The 20,919-nt window shown below is 41.1% G+C and overlaps 1 protein-coding gene across 3 annotated transcripts in view; it reads left to right on the top strand.

The window, feature by feature from the left end:
* The first annotated feature begins 18,663 nt into the window (after window positions 1-18,663).
* The window catches only part of Start1 (Steroidogenic acute regulatory protein-like), a 205,624-nt gene continuing 203,368 nt past the window's right edge, over window positions 18,664-20,919 (top strand). The window contains exon 1 of one of the 3 annotated variants that reach the window (XM_071664913.1): window positions 18,664-18,968. The gene's annotated coding sequence lies outside the window, so the exon portion shown is untranslated. The remainder of the gene's footprint in view (window positions 18,969-20,919) is intronic. The other 2 variants (XM_071664911.1, XM_071664912.1) reach the window with 2 other exon arrangements.

Below are 20,919 nucleotides of genomic sequence, written 5' to 3'. Positions count from 1 at the left end.
ATATATATATATTCCTGGCAAATTATATGGGAGGGTATTGATTGAGAGGGTGAAGGCATGTACAGAGCATCAGATTGGGGAAGAGCAGTGTGGTTTCAGAAGTGGTAGAGGATGTGTGGACCAGGTGTTTGCTTTGAAGAATGTATGTGAGAAATACTTAGAAAAGCAAATGGATTTGTATGTAGCATTTATGGATCTGGAGAAGGCATATGATAGAGTTGATAGAGATGCTCTGTGGAAGGTATTAAGAATATATGGTGTGGGAGGCAAGTTGTTAGAAGCAGTGAAAAGTTTTTATCGAGGATGTAAGGCATGTGTACGTGTAGGAAGAGAGGAAAGTGATTGGTTCTCAGTGAATGTAGGTTTGCGGCAGGGGTGTGTGATGTCTCAATGGTTGTTTAATCTGTTTATGGATGGGGTTGTTAGGGAGGTGAATGCAAGAGTTTTGGAAAGAGGGGCAAGGATGAAGTCTGTTGTGGATGAGAGAGCTTGGGAAGTGAGTCAGTTGTTGTTCGCTGATGATACAGCGCTTGTGGCTGATTCATGTGAGAAACTGCAGAAGCTGGTGACTGAGTTTGGTAAAGTGTGTGAAAGAAGAAAGTTAAGAGTAAATGTGAATAAGAGCAAGGTTATTAGGTACAGTAGGGTTGAGGGTCAATTCAATTGGGAGGTGAGTTTGAATGGAGAAAAACTGGAGGAAGTGAAGTGTTTTAGATATATGGGAGTGGATCTGGCAGCGGATGGAACCATGGAAGCGGAAGTGGATCATAGGGTGGGGGAGGGGGCGAAAATTCTGGGAGCCTTGAAGAATGTGTGGAAGTCGAGAACATTATCTCGGAAAACAAAAATGGGTATGTTTGAAGGAATAGTGGTTCCAACAATGTTGTATGGTTGCGAGGCGTGGACTATGGATAGAGTTGTGCGCAGGAGGATGGATGTGCTGGAAATGAGATGTTTGAGGACAATGTGTGGTGTGAGGTGGTTTGATCGAGTAAGTAACGTAAGGGTAAGAGAGATGTGTGGAAATAAACAGAGCGTGGTTGAGAGAGCAGAAGAGGGTGTTTTGAAATGGTTTGGTCACATGGAGAGAATGAGTGAGGAAAGATTGACCAAGAGGATATATGTGTCGGAGGTGGAGGGAACGAGGAGAAGAGGGAGACCAAATTGGAGGTGGAAAGATGGAGTGAAAAAGATTTTGTGTGATCGGGGCCTGAACATGCAGGAGGGTGAAAGGAGGGCAAAGAATAGAGTGAATTGGAGCGATGTGGTATACCGGGGTTGACGTGCTGTCAGTGGATTGAATCAAGGCATGTGTATGGGGGTGGGTTGGGCCATTTCTTTCGTCTGTTTCCTTGCGCTACCTCGCAAACGCGGGAGACAGCGACAAAGCAAAAAAAAAAAAAAAAAAAAAATATATATATATATATATATATATATTTTTTTTTTTTTCAAACTATTCGCCATTTCCCGCGTTAGCGAGGTAGCGTTAAGAACAGAGGACTGGGCCTCTGAGGGAATATCCTCACCTGGCCCCCTTCTCTATTCCTTCTTTTGGAAAATTAAAAAAAAAAAAAAAAAAAAAAAGAGGGGAGGATTTCCAGCCCCCGCTCCCTCCCCTTTTAGTCGCCTATATATATATATATATGTGTGTGTGTGTGTGTGTGTGTGTGTGTGTGTGTGTGTGTGTGTGTGTGTGATTACTTTTTATAAGCATTAGTTGTGAGTTATGGGGAGAATTTTACACTCTTGTCGTCTCTAAACTGTAAACCTTGTATGTATGTTGTATATATGTACCAAATCTTTACACACACACACACACACACACACACACACACACACACACACACACACACCACCCTCAGTCAGATATCCATATATCTAACAGCCCGGAGCGAGGGATGAACACCTTGGTTATACGTGGGCCGAATGTTGCGCCAAAGATTCGAGTACGTGTCAGTAAAATGCAGCTGAATCCACTTTTGCAGCCACGTGTTCCTTGGTTGAGCGTTTCATCAAGTGCCGTCTGGTGGTCAGGGAGTCATCCATCTGGTGGTCAGGAAGTCATCCGTTTAGTGGTCAGAGAGTCATCCACTTGGTGGTCAGGGAGTCATATGTCTGGTGGTCAGGGAGTCATCCGTTTAGTGGTCAGTCATCCATCTTGTGGTCAGAGTCATCCGTCTGGTGGTCAGGGAGTCATCCATCTGGTGGTCAAGGAGTCATCCATCTGGTGATCAGGGAGTCATCCATCTGGTGGTCAGTCATCCATTTGGTGGTCAGAGAGTCGTTCGTCTGGTGGTCAGGGAGTCATCCGTCTGGTGGTCAGGGAGTCATCCGTCTGGTGATCAGGGAGTCATCCATCTGGTGGTCAGGGTGTCATCCGTCTGGTGGTCTGGAAGTCATCCATTTGGTGGTCATGGAGTCATCCGTTTGTTGGTCAGGGAGTCATCCGTCTGGTGATCAGGGAGTCATCCATCTGGTTGTCAGGGAGTCATACACCTGATCAGGGAGTCATCTACCTGGTGGTCAGGGAGCCATCCATCTGGTGGTCAGGGAGTCATCCACCTGGTGGTCAGGGAGTCGTCTGTTTAGTGGTCAGGGAGTCATCCATCTGGTTGGTGATCAGGGAGTCATCCATCTGGTTGGTGATCAGGGAGTCATCCGTCTGTCTGGTGTTTTAAGTAATCACTTACCGTGCTATGTTCTCCAGTTCGGCGGTTTTCGTTAATCTTAATTCTGTGTTCAATGTACATATATGTATGTTCCCTGCCGTTGGTATGGTCGCGGGGCGTGGACTGGATAGAGTGTGCTGAAGTGTTGTGGTAAATGGGAGACGACGTATTGGCACGGGCACATTGAAGCAGTGAAGATAAACCATAGAATGGTCTGTAGGACTTGATTGTGGAGGGTAATACCTGGTTTCGTTCCTAAATACATGACGGCTGGAGTGTGTAGATACGTGCAACTGAGGCCGTTGTTCTTTTGCTCTTAACACATATTGGCGAGGTCAGAAAGGCAATTAGGTTTACAAAGATATGGCTTGATTGTGGGTCGTCCTTAACATGGCTCTTCATGAAGCCTGAACGTGTGAAAAGCAACACACAATTTTGTTGTCGAGTGTTATCAGGAGCAGCATTTTGCCTTACACTTTTCCAGTGAAAATCAAAACGCAGTTACCACCTGACACATCATGTTTGAATTGATGCTTGGCTGTAATTTTTGTGTAGAACGACATTCTTGTGGTGCGGATTAATGTCCTAGTACTGTAGAGAAGCATCCAGTGACAGCCTTGAAGCATTCCTGTCTTACCTTCTGAGTGCAGTTTTCGACCGCAGTCATAACACAGAAGCTACAAGACACACAATACTGGAACGTCCTCGATTTGTTCCCAGGAGTATGCAAGACACCGGATATTAAGAGGCACTACACATTGCTAGTATAGAATATTTCCCACATGTTTTTAACTTTATTCTATGCCTTTTATTATGGCCGATAACGTGTGGTACAAAGGTTCCGCATCTTATGGTTAGTTCGTGGTAAATCTTTTGTCTTTTCTGGAGGGAACAAAAATATTTTTTGCCTTGTGGCAACGTGGTATGTCGTGCTGCTGGGTCTCATTCTGCCCCATCTCGGCTTCAGTATATATTGAAATTCCTCTTTTTTTTTCTTCTTGTCAATCTCATAACAATTTTCCTGAACAGTGAACAACTAGTAAATATAGTTCATTTATAGTGAACACGTTTTCTTTGCAATATGAGCAAGTTTCACTTTGCAATATTTGTAAGTTTCACTTTGACTGAAATACACTTTCACAAGAAAGATTTCGTAAATGGAACGTAAAATAACTTACAGTACTGTAAAGTGAAATATAACAAAATGAAATTCATTGCTGGTATTGTGTTGTGTCGATACACAAGCCACAACACTCATCGAGCAAGGCTCCAAAGTCAAAACGGTTGGCTTATCCTAGATAGGTTAGGCAGTGACGGCACGTGGGGAAAAGGGTCATGCCCTGGGTAGCGATTAGGGTCAGTGCCCTAGGTAGAGATTATGGTCAGTGCCCTGGGTAGAGAGGAGGGTCAGTGCCCTGGGTAGAAAGGAGGGTTGAGTGCCCTGGGTAGAAAGAAGAGTTGAGTGCCCTGGGTAGAAAGGAGGGTTGAGTGCCCTGGGCAGAAAGGAGGGTTGAGTAGAAGGGTGGGAGGACATTGTTTAGCTTGTGCAGACGCACGACGCCATTGCATAGGTTGTGATGAGACAGGTTCAGTAAATAGTTAGTAGGAATACACTGGCTCAGTTCCAAGCTTGTTCGGACACAATGGGCCAGTGTCTAGGCTGTGAAACGGGTCATTTCCAAGTTTGTGAAGACACATGAGGTCACTGAAGCTGTATATTCGCATGGGGTCAGTACTACTAGGGTCACGTGATACGTGGGTGCTGAAGGTTATGTTTCCTTCCCCTATTATTGACGAGTGTTGGTGTATCATGGGGGAGAGAGTTTTACATTAGTGTTGCCCATCTCTTAACCTCACATATGCAGACACACACACACACACACACACACACACACACACACAGATATATATATATATATATATATATATATATATATATATATATATATATATATATATATATATATATATATATATCCCTGAGGATAGAGGAGAAAGAATACTTCCCACATATTCCCTCGTGTCGTGGAAGGCGACTAAAAGAGGAGGAAGCGGGGGGCTGGATATCTCCCCCCCCGCTTTTAAATTTTCCAAAAGAAGGAACAGAGAAGGGGCCCGAGTAAAGATATTCCCATTTAAGGCTCAGTCCTCCGTTCCTAACGCTACCTCGCTAACGCGGGAAATGGCGAATAGGTATGAAAAAAATGGAAGTGGAGATGAGTCATAGGGTCGGTGAGGGGGGGGGGGCCAAAGTTCTGGGAGCGCTGAGGAATGAATGTGTGGAAAGATAGGTCGTTAACTGGGTGGACGAAAATGGGTATGTTTGAAGGTATAGTACTCACAACGATATTCTATGAATGAGGATGTGCCGAGGAGAGTGGATGTGTTGGAAATACAGTGTTTGAGGACAATATGTGGTGTGAAGTTTGATAAAGTAAAAGACAGGTGTGGCTAAGAGGACTAAAAAGGGTGTGCTGAAATGGTTTGGACATATGGAGAGAATTAATAAGGACAGGTTGATAAAGAGGATATATGTGTCAGAAGTGAAGGTCGATAGGAGAAGGGAAGACCAAACTAGAAATGGAAGGATATATTGAAAAGTAATTTGAGTGGTTGGGGCCTGATATGCAGGAGGGTGAAAAGCATGCACGTGATAAGGGAAACGTATTGTCACGACTGAACTAGGGTATGTGAAGCGGCCGAGGAAACTATGGGATGGTTTGTGGAGCCTGGTTTTGGACACTGCACATGACAGGTAGAGAATGAATATGTGAGAATGCGACTTTTCTTCGTCTGTTTCTGGTGCTAACTCTCTAACATGGGAAACTGCGGACAACTAATGTGGCCTTTTTTTGTCTTTTCCTGGCGCCACCTCGCCACAGTCCCCTTTCCACATCCAGGCCCCACAAAACTTTCCATGGTTTACCCCAGACGCTTCACGTGCCTTGGTTCAATCCATTGACAGCACGTCGAACCCAGTATACAACATCGTTCCAATTCATTCTATTCCTTGCACGCCTTTCACCCTCCTGTATGTTCAGGCCCCGATCGCTCAAAATTTTTTTTTACACCATCCTACCACCTCCAATTTGATCTCCCACTTCTCCTCATTCCCTCCAAGACTGACACATATATCCTCTTTGTCAATCTTTCCTCACTCATTCTCTCCATGTGACCAAACCATTTCAATGCACCCTCTTCTGCTCTCTCAACCACACTCTTTTTATTACCACACATCTCTCTTACCCTTTCATTACTTACTTGATCAAACCACCTCACACCACATATTGTCCTCTAACATCTCATTTCCAACACATCCACCCTCCTTCGCCCCCTTCCCCACCCTGTGACTCACTTCCGCTTCCATGGTTCCATCCGCCGCCAAATCCACTCCCAGATATGTAAAACACTTCACTTCCTCCAGTTTTTCTCCATTTAAACTTACCTCCCAATTTACTTGTCCCTCAACCCTACTGAACCTAATAACCTTGCTCTTATTCACATTTCCTCTCAGCTTTCTTCTTTCACACACTTTACCAAACTCAGTCACCAACTTCTGCAGTTTCTCAGCCGAATCAGCCACCAGGACTGTATCATCAGCGAACAACAACTGACTCATTTCCCAAGCCTCTCATCGACAACAGACAGCATACTTGCCCCTATCTCCAAAACTCTTGCATTCACCTCCCTAACATCCCCTTCCATAAACAAATTAGACAACCATGGAGACATCACGCACCCCTGCCGCAAACCGACATTCACTGGGAACCAATCACTTTCCTCTCTTCATACTCGTACATATGCCTTACATCCTCGATAAAACCTTTTCACTGCTTCTAGCAACTTACCTCCCACACCATATACTCTTAATACTTTCCATCTGTTTTTCTAAGTACTTCTCACGTGCATTCTTCAAAGCAAACACATGATCCACACATCCTCTACCACTTCTGAAACCACTCTGCTCTTCCCCAATCTGATGCTCTGTACATGCCTTGACCTCTCTCAATCAATATGTATATATATATATATATATATATATATATATATATATATATATATATATATATATATATATATATATATATATATATATATATATATATATATATATATATATATATATATCAGCATATATATATATATATATATATATATATATATATATATATATATATATATATATATATATATATATATATATATATATATATATATATATACATACATATTGATTGAGAGAGGTCAAGGCATGTACAGAGCATCAGATTGGGGAAGAGCAGAGTGGTTTCAGAAGTGGTAGAGGATGTGTGGATCATGTGTTTGCTTTGAAGAATGCACGTGAGAAGTACTTAGAAAAACAGATGGAAAGTATTAAGAGTATATGGTGTGGGAGGTAAGTTGCTAGAAGCAGTGAAAAGGTTTTATCGAGGATGTAAGGCATATGTACGAGTATGAAGAGAGGAAAGTGATTGGTTCTCAGTGAATGTCGGTTTGCGGCAGGGGTGCGTGATGTCTCCATGGTTGTCTAATTTGTTTATGGAAGGGGATGTTAGGGAGGTGAATGCAAGAGTTTTGGAGATAGGGGCAAGTATGCTGTCTGTTTGGTAAAGTGTGTGGAAGAAGAAAGTTAAGAGTAAATGTGAATAAGAGCAAGGTTATTAGGTACAGTAGGGTTGAGGGTCAAGTCAATTGGGAGGTGAGTTTGAATGGAGAAAAACTGGAGGAAGTGAAGTGTTTTAGATATCTGGGAGTGGATCTGTCAGCGGATGGAACCATGGAAGCGGAAGTGGATCATAGGGTGGGGGAGGGGGCGAAAATTTTGGGAGCCTTGAAAAATGTGTGGAAGTCGAGAACATTATCCCGAAAAGCAAAAATGGGTATGTTTGAAGGAATAGTGGTTCCAACAATGTTGTATGGTTGCGAGGCGTGGGCTATGGATAGAGTTGTGCGCAGGAGGATGGATGTGCTGGAAATGAGATGTTTGAGGACAATGTGTGGTGTGAGGTGGTTTGATCGAGTAAGTAACGTAAGGGTAAGAGAGATGTGTGGAAATAAAAAGAGCGTGGTTGAGAGAGCAGAAGAGGGTGTTTTGAAGTGGTTTGGGCACATGGAGAGAATGAGTGAGGAAAGATTGACCAAGAGGATATATGTGTCGGAGGTGGAGGGAACGAGGAGAAGAGGGAGACCAAATTGGAGGTGGAAAGATGGAGTGAAAAGGATTTTGTGTGATCGGGGCCTGAACATGCAGGAGGGTGAAAGGAGGGCAAGGAATAGAGTGAATTGGAGCGATGTGGTATACAGGGGTTGACGTGCTGTCAGTGGATTGAATCAAGGCATGTGAAGCGTCCGGGGTAAACCATGGAAAGCTGTGTAGGTATGTATATTTGCGTGTGTGGACGTGTGTATGTAAATGTGTATGGGGGGGGGGGGGGGTTTGGGGATTTCTTTCGTCTGTTTCCTTGGCTACCTCGCAAACCGGGAGGACAGCGAGAGTATAAAAAAAAAAATAAAAAAAATATATTATATATTATATATATATATATGTATATCTATAACCTAACAGCAGGATCGAACGGGGACCTGTGCAGAGGCAGGAATGTAACCGCTAGGCTTTTGGGGATTGTATAATAGGAAAAATAGTCATATGCACTTTATCGTATTCATGTTACCTTCCGGTATGTACGGTTAGGTTCGGTAAAACGCTATCAGCTTGGTATGTGAGTTGTTCGGGGAAAAAACAAAGTATAGACCTCGTTGCTCCCCTTGGGGAAGGGGGGGAAGGGGATTCGAGACTCAGTATTTCGAATTTGTTTTTTCCTTTTATACAGGCCCATACCCAGCGGTTAGCAAGCCTGCCTCTTGGGAAAAAGGGGTCCCAGGTTCGATCCCGGCCTTTTTTGGGGGTTTTTATGTTCTATGAAGGTTTTGGGGGTTCATATGCACTTTATTGTATTAATTTTCCCCCGGGTTTTTACAGTTAGGTTCAGTAAAACGCTTTCAGTGGGATGTGGGCCCGTTCGGAAACAACCAAGTAAAAACCCCCTTGCCACCATTTTGGGGACGAAGGGTATTTAGGGACTCAGTATTTCGAATAGTTTTTTTATCCCGTCCCCTAGCCCAGCGGTTAGCATTTCCTGCTTCTTGACAGGGGTCCCCGGGTTTGATCCTGGCTGTTGGAGGTTTGTATGTTCTTTTGAAGGTGCGGTTTTAAGGATGTGTACGTGTAGGGAAGAGAGGAAATTTGATTGGTTCTCAGTAAAATGTGGCGCGGCAGGGGTGTGTGTTGTCCCCCAAAATGGTTTTTTAATTTTTTTTATGGAGGGGGTTTGTTAGGGGGGTGATGCAAGAGTTTTGGAAAAAAGGGGGAAAAGGATGAAGTCTTTTTGGGGGAAATGGGGAAGTTTGGGGAATTTGAGGTCGAGTTGTTGTTCGCTGATGATGTTTTAAAAATTAATATATTTATTTTTATATATTAATATAATTTATAATATATATATTTTATTATATTTTAATATATATATAAAATTATATATTTTTTATTTTTCCCCTGGAGATGGGGAGAAAAAAAAATTCTTCCCACGTTTTTCCCCTGGTCGTAGGGGGGCGACTTTTAAGGGGAGTAGGGGAGGGGGGGGGGGGGGGGGAATCCTCCCTTCCCATTTTTTTTTTTTCCAAAAAAAACGAACAAAAAAAAGAGGCCCAAGAGGGAAAATTCCCTCTAAGTCTCTTTTCCTCTGTTTTTCACGCAACCTCCCTACGCGGGAAAGGGGGAATTTGGGAAGTTGTGTGTTGTGTTTTGTGTGGGATTTTAAAATTTAGGGAACCCCTTTAAAAATATTTTTATGTTTTTTTATTATTATTATTATTATTATTATTATTTTTAAATTAATTTTTATTATTTTTTATTATTTTATTTTGTTATTATTATTTATTTTTATTATCGTTATTTTTATTATTATTTTTTAAAAATTATTTTTATTTTATTATTATTATTTTTAAATTATTATTATTATTTTTACCATTTTGGGTGTTCTGTCGAAAAGCGGGAGTATATATTTTTTAAAATATATTTTATATAAAATTTATATATAATATTTATATATATATTTATGATCACACTTGTCCATGATGATAGTGTAAAGGTGAAATTAATTTCAGTGGGAAATTTCATCTTTTTTCATTTCCCGTATTTTTTTTTAAATTTACATGAGGCACACATTTTTTCGTGGCGACACCCCACCCCCCTTTTGGTCCCAGTACTTAAATTTTTTTTAAACCCCAAAACATAAACATTTGAGCCCCGGGTTTTTTTCCAACCCCAAAACTGTTGGAGGCGGGACTAAAAGTTGTGGCTATTATAAAATTATATATAAATATATATATTTATATTTATTTATATTTTATATATTTTTATATATATATATATATTTTATAATATATATGTTGTATATTTCATTTATTTATTTAAAAATTTTATTTTTTTATTTTTTAAATTTTATTTTGCTTTGTGTTTGTCTCCCGGTTTGCGAAAAAAAGCAAAAAAAAAAAACGACGAAAGAAATGGCCCAACCCCCCCCCCAATAACATGTATTTTAACAAAAATTTCCACAAAAACGCAAATTACATACCTAAAAATTTCAATGTAAAACAAAAAAAATTTTACCACAACAGAAAATTTACATATATACCCATGCACACAATTCACACGGGTCGGGCCCTTTTTTCATTCCCACCCCAAACCCCCCTCACCAAAACAGGAATACCATCCCCCCCCCCTCAGTGTCCCGGGGTTTAGGGGCTGGGAAAAAAGCCAAAAAAAGGCCTCTTTCTTTTAAAAACACTCTTTCTCTAGCTGTCATGCAAAAAATTGCCCAAACCCACACCCCCCTTTTGGGCACATCCAGGCTCCCCACAGCCCTTTTTTTTTGGGTTTTACCCCGACCTTTCACGCCCTGATTAAATCCACTGACAGCACGTAAACCCCCGGGTTTTTAAAACCACTCGATCCAATTCACCTTTTTCCCTTTTGTCCCCCTTTTCACCCCCCGCAGTTCGGGCCCCCCCGATCACTAAAAAATCTTTTTCACTCCATTTTTTCCACCCCCAAATTTTGGGTTTCCCCCCACTTCTCCTCGTTCCCTCCCCCTCCGAACATATATCCCTTTTGGTAAATTTTTTCCTCACTCATTCTCTCCATGTGCCCAAAAAATTTTCCAAAACCCAACCCTTTTCCCCTGCCCCTCTCAAACCACGTCTTTTTTTTTTTTCCACGCACTCTTTTAACCCTTACTTTTAAATTTTACTCGAATCAAACCCCCCCCAACCCCAACATTGCCCCCCAAACATCTCATTTCCAGCACACCCACCCTCCTGCGCAAAACCAAACCCCAAACCCCACGCCTCGCAACATACAAATTGTTGGAACCACTAATTTTTTAAAACCCATCCCATTTTTGCTTTCCGAGATAATGTTCTCGACTTCCACACATTCTTAAAGGGCCCCCGGGGTTTTTGGGCCCCCCTCCCCCCCCCTTTTTGATTCACTTCCCGCTTCCATGGTTCCATCCGCTGCCAAACCCTTTTCTCCCAGAATCAAGCACTTTACTTCCCCGGGTTTAGTATGAAGTCTGTTGGGGATGAGAGAGCTTGGGAAGTGAGTCAGTTGTTGTTCGCTGATGATACAGCGCTGGTGGCTGATTCATGTGAGAAACTGCAGAAGCTGGTGACTGAGTTTGGTAAAGTGTGTGGAAGAAGAAAGTTAAGAGTAAATGTGAATAAGAGCAAGGTTATTAGGTACAGTAGGGTTGAGGGTCAAGTCAATTGGGAGGTGAGTTTGAATGGAGAAAAACTGGAGGAAGTGAAGTGTTTTAGATATCTGGGAGTGGATCTGGCAGCGGATGGAACCATGGAAGCGGAAGTGGATCATAGGGTGGGGGAGGGGGCGAAAATTTTGGGAGCCTTGAAAAATGTGTGGAAGTCGAGAACATTATCTCGGAAAGCAAAAATGGGTATGTTTGAAGGAATAGTGGTTCCAACAATGTTGTATGGTTGCGAGGCGTGGGCTATGGATAGAGTTGTGCGCAGGAGGATGGATGTGCTGGAAATGAGATGTTTGAGGACAATGTGTGGTGTGAGGTGGTTTGATCGAGTAAGTAACGTAAGGGTAAGAGAGATGTGTGGAAATAAAAAGAGCGTGGTTGAGAGAGCAGAAGAGGGTGTTTTGAAATGGTTTGGGCACATGGAGAGAATGAGTGAGGAAAGATTGACCAAGAGGATATATGTGTCGGAGGTGGAGGGAACGAGGAGAAGAGGGAGACCAAATTGGAGGTGGAAAGATGGAGTGAAAAAGATTTTGTGTGATCGGGGCCTGAACATGCAGGAGGGTGAAAGGAGGGCAAGGAATAGAGTGAATTGGAGCGATGTGGTATACAGGGGTTGACGTGCTGTCAGTGGATTGAATCAAGACATGTGAAGCGTCTGGGGTAAACCATGGAAAGCTGTGTAGGTATGTATATTTGCGTGTGTGGACGTGTGTATGTACATGTGTGGGGGGGGGGGTGGGCCATTTCTTTCGTCTGTTTCCTTGCGCTACCTCGCAAACGCGGGAGACAGCGACAAAGTATAAAAAAAAAAATATATATATATATATATATATATATATATATTTTTTTTTTTTTTTTTTTTTTTTGTTTGTCGCTGTCTCCCGCGTTTGCGAGGTAGCGCAAGGAAACAGACGAAAGAGATGGCCCAACCCACCCCCATACACATGTATATACATGCGTCCACACACGCAAATATACATACCTACACAGCTTTCCATGGTTTACCCCAGACGCTTCACATGCCTTGATTCAATCCACTGACAGCACGTCAACCCCGGTATACCACATCGCTCCAATTCACTCTATTCCTTGCCCTCCTTTCACCCTCCTGCATGTTCAGGCCCCGATCACACAAAATCTTTTTCACTCCATCTTTCCACCTCCAATTTGGTCTCCCTCTTCTTCTCGTTCCCTCCACCTCCGACACATATATCCTCTTGGTCAATCTTTCCTCACTCATTCTCTCCATGTGACCAAACCATTTCAAAACACCCTCTTCTGCTCTCTCAACCACGCTCTTTTTATTTCCACACATCTCTCTTACCCTTACGTTACTTACTCGATCAAACCACCTCACACCACACATTGTCCTCAAACATCTCATTTCCAGCACATCCATCCTCCTGCGCACAACTCTATCCATAGTCCACGCCTCGCAACCATACAACATTGTTGGAACCACTATTCCTTCAAACATACCCATTTTTGCTTTCCGAGATAATGTTCTCGACTTCCACACATTCTTCAAGGCTCCCAGAATTTTCGCCCCCTCCCCCACCCTATGATCCACTTCCGCTTCCATGTTTCCATCCGCTGCCAGATCCACTCCCAGATATCTAAAACACTTCACTTCCTTCAGTTTTTCTCCATTCAAACTCACCTCCCAGTTGACTTGACCCTCAACCCTACTGTACCTAATAACCTTGCTCTTATTCACATTTACTCTTAACTTTCTTCTTTCACACACTTTACCAAACTCAGTCACCAGCTTCTGCAGTTTCTCACATGAATCAGCCACCAGCGCTGTATCAGTTTTTGTCGAGGATGTAAGGCATGTGTACGTGTAGGAAGAGAGGAAAGTGATTGGTTCTCAGTGAATGTAGGTCTGCGGCAGGGGTGTGTGATGTCTCCATGGTTGTTTAATTTGTTTATGGATGGGGTTGTTAGGGAGGTGAATGCAAGAGTTTTGGAAAGAGGGGCAAGGATGAAGTCTGTTGGGGATGAGAGAGCTTGGGAAGTGAGTCAGTTGTTGTTCGCTGATGATGATGATATATATATATATATATATATATATATATATATATATATATATATATATATATATATATATATATATATATATATATATATATATATATATATTATCCCTGGAGATAGGAGAGAAAAAATACTTCCCACGTATTCCCTGCGTGTCGTAGGCGGCGACTATAAGGGGAGTGAGAGAGGGGGTGGGGGAATCCTCCCTTCCCATTTTTTATTGTTCCAAAAGAACGAACAGAGAAAGAGGTCAAGAGGGGATATTCCCTCTAAGTCTCATTCCTCTGTTCTTCACGCAACCTCGCTGACGCGGGAAATGGGGAATGTGTGTGTGTGTGTGTGTGTGTGTGTGGATATGAAATTTACGTAACCAATAAAATATTATTATGATTATTATTATTATTATTATTATTATTATTATTATTATTAATATTATTATTATTATTATTATTATTATTGTTATTATTATTATTATTATTATCGTTATTATTATTATTATTATTATTATTATTATTATTATTATTATTATTATTATTATTATTATTATTATTATCACCATTAGTAGAGTGTATCTGTCGTAAGCTGAGTATATATATATATATATATATATATATATATATATATATATATATATATATATATATATGATCACACTTGTCCATGATGATAGTGTGAAGGTGAAATTACACTTCAGTAGGATTTCATACAATTTCATTTACGTACTTTTTTCAATACATGAGGCACGACATGTTTCGTGGCGACAGTCCACCTCATTAGGTGCCAGTACTTAAAGTTATTTAAATCCCAACATCACACTTGAGTCCCGCCGTCCAACACCAACTGTTGGACGGCGGGACTCAAGTGTGGCTATATATATATATATATATATATATATATATATATATATATATATATATATATATATATATATATATATATATATATATATATGTATGTATATATTCATTTATTTATTTATATATTTATTTATTTATTATTTATTTATTTATTTTGCTTTGTCGCTGTCTCCCGCGTTTGCGAGGTAACGCAAGGAAACAGACGAAAGAAATGGCCCAACCCACCCCCATACACATGTATATACACACACGTCCACACACGCAAATATACATACCTATACATCTCAATGTACACATATATATACACACACAGACACATACATATATACCCATGCACACAATTCACACTGTCTGCCTTTATTCATTCCCATCGCCACCTCACCACACATGGAATACCATCCCCCTCCCCCTCATGTGTGCGGGGTAGTGCTAGGAAAAGACAACAAAGGCCTCATTCGTTCACACTCAGTCTCTAGCTGTCATGCAATAATGCCCGAAACCACAGCTCCCTTTGCACATCCAGGCTCCACACAGCTTTCTATGGTTTACCCCAGACGCTTCACATGCCCTGATTCAATCCACTGACAGCACGTCAACCCCGGTATACCACATCGATCCAATTCACTCTATTCCTTGTCCGCCTTTCACCCTCCTGCATGTTCAGGCCCCGATCACTCAAAATCTTTTTCACTCCATCTTTCCACCTCCAATTTGGTCTCCCACTTCTCCTCGTTCCCTCCACCTCCGACACATATATCCTCTTGGTCAATCTTTCCTCACTCATTCTCTCCATGTTCCCAAACCATTTCAAAACACCCTCTTCTGCTCTCTCAACCACGCTCTTTTTATTTCCACACATCTCTCTTACCCTTACATTACTTACTCGATCAAACCACCTCACACCACACATTGTCCTCAAACATCTCATTTCCAGCACATCCATCCTCCTGCGCACAACTCTATCCATAGCCCACGCCTCGCAACCATACAACATTGTTGGAACCACTATTCCTTCAAACATACCCATTTTTGCTTTCCGAGATATTGAGATCAATATGTGGTGTGAGGTGGTTCGATCGAGTAAGTAATGAAGGAGTAAGAGAGATGTGTGGTAATAAAAAGAGTGTGGTTGAGAGAGCAGAAGAGGTTGTATTGGAATGGTTTGGTCACATATTATCATACTTTGTCACTGTCTCCCTCGTTAGCGAAGTAGCGCAAGGAAACAGACGAAAGAATGGCCCAACCCACCCACATACACATGTATATGCATAAACGTCCACACACGCACATATACATACCTCTACATTTCAACGTATACATACATATACATACACAGACATATACATATATACACATGTACATATTCATACATGCTGCCTTTATTTATTCCCGTTGCCACCCCGCTACACATGAAATAACAACCCCCTCCCCCGCACGTGCGCGAGGTAGCGCTAGGAAAAGACAACAAAGGCCACATTCGTTCACACTCAGTCTCTAGCTGTCATGTGTAATGCACCGAAACCACAGCTCCCTTTCCACATCCAGGCCCCACACAACTTTCCATGGTTTACCCCAGACGCTTCACATGTCCTTGTTCAATCCATTGACAGCACGTCGACCCCGGTATACCACATCGTTCCAATTCACTCTATTCTTTGCACGCCTTTCACCCTCCTACATATTCAGGCCCCGATCGCTCAAAATCTTTTTCACTCCATCCTTCCACCTCCAATTTGGTCTCCCACTTCTCGTTCCCTCTACATCTGACACATATATCCTCTTTGTCAATCTTTCCTCTCTCATTCTCTCCTTGTGAGCAAACCATTTCAAAACAGCCTCTTCTGCTCTCGCAACCATACTCTTTCTATTACCACACATCTCTCTTACCCTTTCATTACTTACTCGCTCAAACCACCTCACACCACATATTGTCCTCAAATATTTCATTTCCAACAAATCTGCCCTCCTCTGCACAACCTTATCTATATCCCATGCATCGCAACCATACAACATTGTTGGAACCACTATTCCTTCAGACATACCCATTTTTGCTCCGAGTTAACGTTCTCGCCTTCCACACATTCTTCAACGCTCCCAGAACCTTCACCCCTTCACATATATATATATATATATATATATATATATATATATATATATATATATATATATATATATATATATATATATGTGTGTGTGTGTGTGTGTGTGTGTGTGTGTGTGTGTGTGTGTGTGTATGAATGGTTGGGTCATTCTTCGTCTGTTTCCTTACGCTACCTCGCTAAAGCGGGAAACAGCGCTTAAGTATAATAGATGTATTAAGTATTATAATAATAATGATAATGATAATGATAATAATAAGAAGAATAATGATAAGAATAATAATGATAATTCATTGGTTACGTAAGTTCTATGAAATTTGTTTAGTGCATATTCACAGACAGTAATAAAACATTAATTTAAAGAGATCACATTTACGTAGGTATAAGCATTTATCACATCCCTAAGCATATAAGAATATCATAAACACATGGGATATAACTATTTTAGGTCTTCAAGCCTTAAGGAGCCAGGATTATAATGAGAATAAATGAACTTTTGATAATGATAATTATAAATGATCGAGTAGTTGCAGCAGGTGAAGGTCGTTGTGTGGCAGGGGTGTGTGATGTTACCATGGATGTTTCATTTGTTCATGGATCGGGTGGTGAGGGAGGTAAATGCAAGGATCTTAGATAGACGGGCAGGTTTGCAGTCTGTTTGGGTAGGGAAGCTTCGGAGACGTCAGTTTTTTTGTTTCCTGATGACACTGCTGTGGCAGATTCGAGAAAGAGGTTGGATGAAGTTGAGAGTAAACGTATTAAAGCAAGGTTATTAAACTCATCAGTGGAAACAGACTGGTTAGTTGGGGGTTTCATTTTGAATTGAAAAAACTCGAAGGAAATGGGAGTAAAGATGGCAGCAAGTTGAACGATGGAAGCAGAAGTGAATTATGGGGTTGGTGACGAGGCGAATGTTTTGGGAGCATTGATGAATGTATGGAAGAAGTCACTATCTGAGAGAGTGATAATAGGTATGTTTGAAGTATAGTAGTCCCGCCGATGTTGTGTGGATGCGAGACATGAGATATATATATATATATATATATATATATATATATATATATATATATATATATATATATATATATATATATATATATATATATATATACACGAATAACGGTGGATTGGTTGAAAATGAAATGTTTGAGGACAGTATGTGGTGTGAGGAGGGTTGAACGAGAAAGTTATATTAGGGTATAATAGAGGTTTGGTGATAAGAGTATGGATAAAAGTTGAAGAGGGTTTACTGAAACAGTTTGAACATATGGAGATGAAGAGAATGAGTGACGAGAGGTTGACGAAGAGGATATAAGTGTCAGAAGTGGGAGAGACAATGGGAAAGGGAAGACCGCATTGTAGATGGATGGATGGAATGGAAAAGATTTTGAGTGCCTCTGAACCTAGACATGTAGGAGGGAGAAGAACGTCCATTGGATCTGTACAGTGAATTGGAGGAATGCGATAGACAGGGGGCGACGTGCTGTTCTGGACTGAATCAAGGAATAAGAAGCCAGGGGAAACCAAAGAAAGGTCTGTGGAGTCTAGTCGTGGTAGAGGTTTGTAGTTTCGGTGCATTACACATGACATGTAGACATTGGACATGAGCAGATGTGGCCTTTCCCTTGAATGTTTCTTAGGCGCTACCTTGCTAACGCTTGAAACGGCGAACAACCATGAAAACAAAAAGAACAGACGAAATCAAGGAAAGTGAAATCTTAACACTTACGATTCTTGGTAACTATTCAGCAAATATTTTTCCTCTGAATAATAAATCCCTTTTTGTCCATCAAAAGTGCCTTCTGATTCTGTCAACCTACCTTGTTCCACCATCCGCGATATGGATTGTAAAGAAACACATCGACTCAGTGTCAAGGTTGTGAAAATAGGATGTCGTTGCTTTGGCTGTGAAACTCAAATGGTTAGACTAATGTTGTAAAGACGTGTGGTCATTGCCGAGATCATGTCCCATAGAGTAGTCAGTTAATCTTAAGTGACCTCAGGCCCTCTTCCTCTCTCCTGTGTATACAGCACGGAAATTAGTTTAAATTCAAAAGAAAGCAAAAGTAATAGTTACTCATTGTAGCCAATAGGAATCTGCCTTATAAATGACGTCATAAGTCAAGGAAGCTTACCGAACATGTTTATTACGACAATATCTTTTAACACTGTCAAATGAAAACTGGTGAATGTAGATATAAACTATATCCTCTAATGGCCTCTTCAGTCTAAGAGTTTAAGATTAAAATAACACAGACTAGAACGGACAAGATTAACATATGTACTGTCAAGAGCACAAATGTATTCTGTTATTGTCATGGGAGTGGGGAAGAGATTTGTGATCCCGTGACGACGACGACGCTGACTATCACTGGCTGGTCTTGTAAACAAACTCCACCTACCTGGGAGGAGTGAAGGCAAGGTATTGCTTCCCTACTGCAAGGGAAGAAGCTCCCTTCACACCACAGGATATGATCGAAGGTAGATAGCGAAATAACGCTGGTAATGCAGTTGTAAATGGGGGATATCATTGTGTGTGTAGGGTTGGGATAAGGTCGTCAGCTGGGGGGGCGCAAACAGGTTGTGATTCAGGCCCCAAACAAAGGTCACCATCACATGGGTTATGTTCTTTGTAAACACGGGTGCCTGTGTTCCACGTGTTAGGAACTATTGAAGTACTTTGGTGGTAGAGCTGTAGATTTTTTTTTTTTGACGATATTGGACTTGGTTCAGGTTCAGACATTTTCTGTTAAATGTTAATTGAACGAATTGCTAGAATGACGAGTGTCACTGTACTTTGAAATCATATTTCACTCTGGGTGTTACACCTGAGTAGATGTAGATTTTAGTATTTAATACAGTTATTGGTTGAATACCAGCTAAGGGTTTTTGATGACATAACCTATGCATTTTGATAGAATGCCAATCAGTGGACTCCTTACACTTCATACAGTTGTTATGAAATGGGAAGCTCATGATTCTGTCTTAAATGTGACAGGGGTAGTGTTCACAAAGTGGATAGGCTTTGAATTTAAAGGAAAATTGCAAAGTAAAATTTACCAGCTGTTCAAGTAGTAAAGAATCAGCATATACCACTTGCCTAGATCTAATTTTTTTTTATGTATGGACAGTCCTGCAAAGAGCCAAAGACAAAACATTTACCTGCCACTTGTTTAGAGTTTATAGAGCTTTATTTGCTCTGTAAATCAGTTTGCAAACCAAATGAATCTGTAAAAGGTAAGATAATTTTCTTGTGGGGTGATAAAGCCCCAAACTTGTTCATTCACACCCCCACAGTTGTTCCTCGTAATGAGAATAACAAAGAATCCCTTCAAAAATATTTGTGATTACTGTATAACACATGCAGTAACAAGTATATAATTCCTGATCAGTAAATATATTATTTTGAATACTGTTATCAAAAAGATATGATAATAAATCTCATCCATTAGTATCTGACACATGTATCATATGTATCAAAGTTGTTGTAAAACAGAATATGAATCTAAGAAGAAAAGTGGACATTTATAGAGATGCATTGCAAGTTCATAAAGAAGAATCTGAGCTATACATTTGTTTCATTTCCTGAATTAGAGGATCCGTATATATATGTGTATATATGTGTATATATACTGACTTTGATAAAGTGTGTGAAAGAAGAAAGCTGAGAGTAAATGTGAATAAGAGCAAGTTTATTAGGTTCAGTAGGGTTGAGGGACAAGTAAATTGGGAGGTGAGTTTGAATGGAAAAAAACTGGAGGAAGTGAAGTTTTTTAGATGACTGGAAGTGGATTTGGCAGTGGATGGAACCATGGAAGCAAAAGTGACTCACAGGGTGGGGGAGAGGGCGAAGGTTCTGGGAGCATTGAAGAATGTGTGGAAGGCGAGAATGTTATCTCGGAGAGCAAAAATGCGTATGTTTGAAGGAATAGTGGTTCCAACAATGTTATATGGTTGTGAGGCATGTACTATAGATAGGGTTGTGCGGAGGAGGGTGGATGTGTTGGAAATAACATGTTTGAGGACAATATGTTGTGTGAGGTGGATTGATGGAGTAACTAATGAAAGGGTAAGAGAGATGTGTGGTAATAAAAAGAGTGTGGTTGCGAGAGCAGAAGAAGGTGTTTTGAAATGGTTTGGTCACATGGAGGTAATGAGTGAGGAAAGATTGACAAAGAGGATATATGTGTCAGAGGTGGAGGGAATGAGGAAAAGTGGGAGACCAAATTGGAGGTGGAAAGATGGAGTGAAAAAGATTTTGAGTGATCGGGGCCTGAACATGCAGGAGGGTGAAAGGCGTGCAAGGAATAGGAGTGAATTGGAACAATGTGGTATACTGGGGTCGACATGCTGTTAGTGGATTGAACCAGGGCATGTGAAGCGTCTGAGGTAAACCATGAAAAGTTGTGTGGGGCCTGGATGTGGAAAGGGA

Source organism: Panulirus ornatus, chromosome 9 (assembly GCF_036320965.1).
Source record: "Panulirus ornatus isolate Po-2019 chromosome 9, ASM3632096v1, whole genome shotgun sequence".
NCBI classification, from domain to species: Eukaryota; Metazoa; Arthropoda; class Malacostraca; order Decapoda; family Palinuridae; genus Panulirus; species Panulirus ornatus.
Note: the sequence above shows the minus strand (reverse complement) of the source record. Positions and strands in the feature narration are given on the sequence as shown.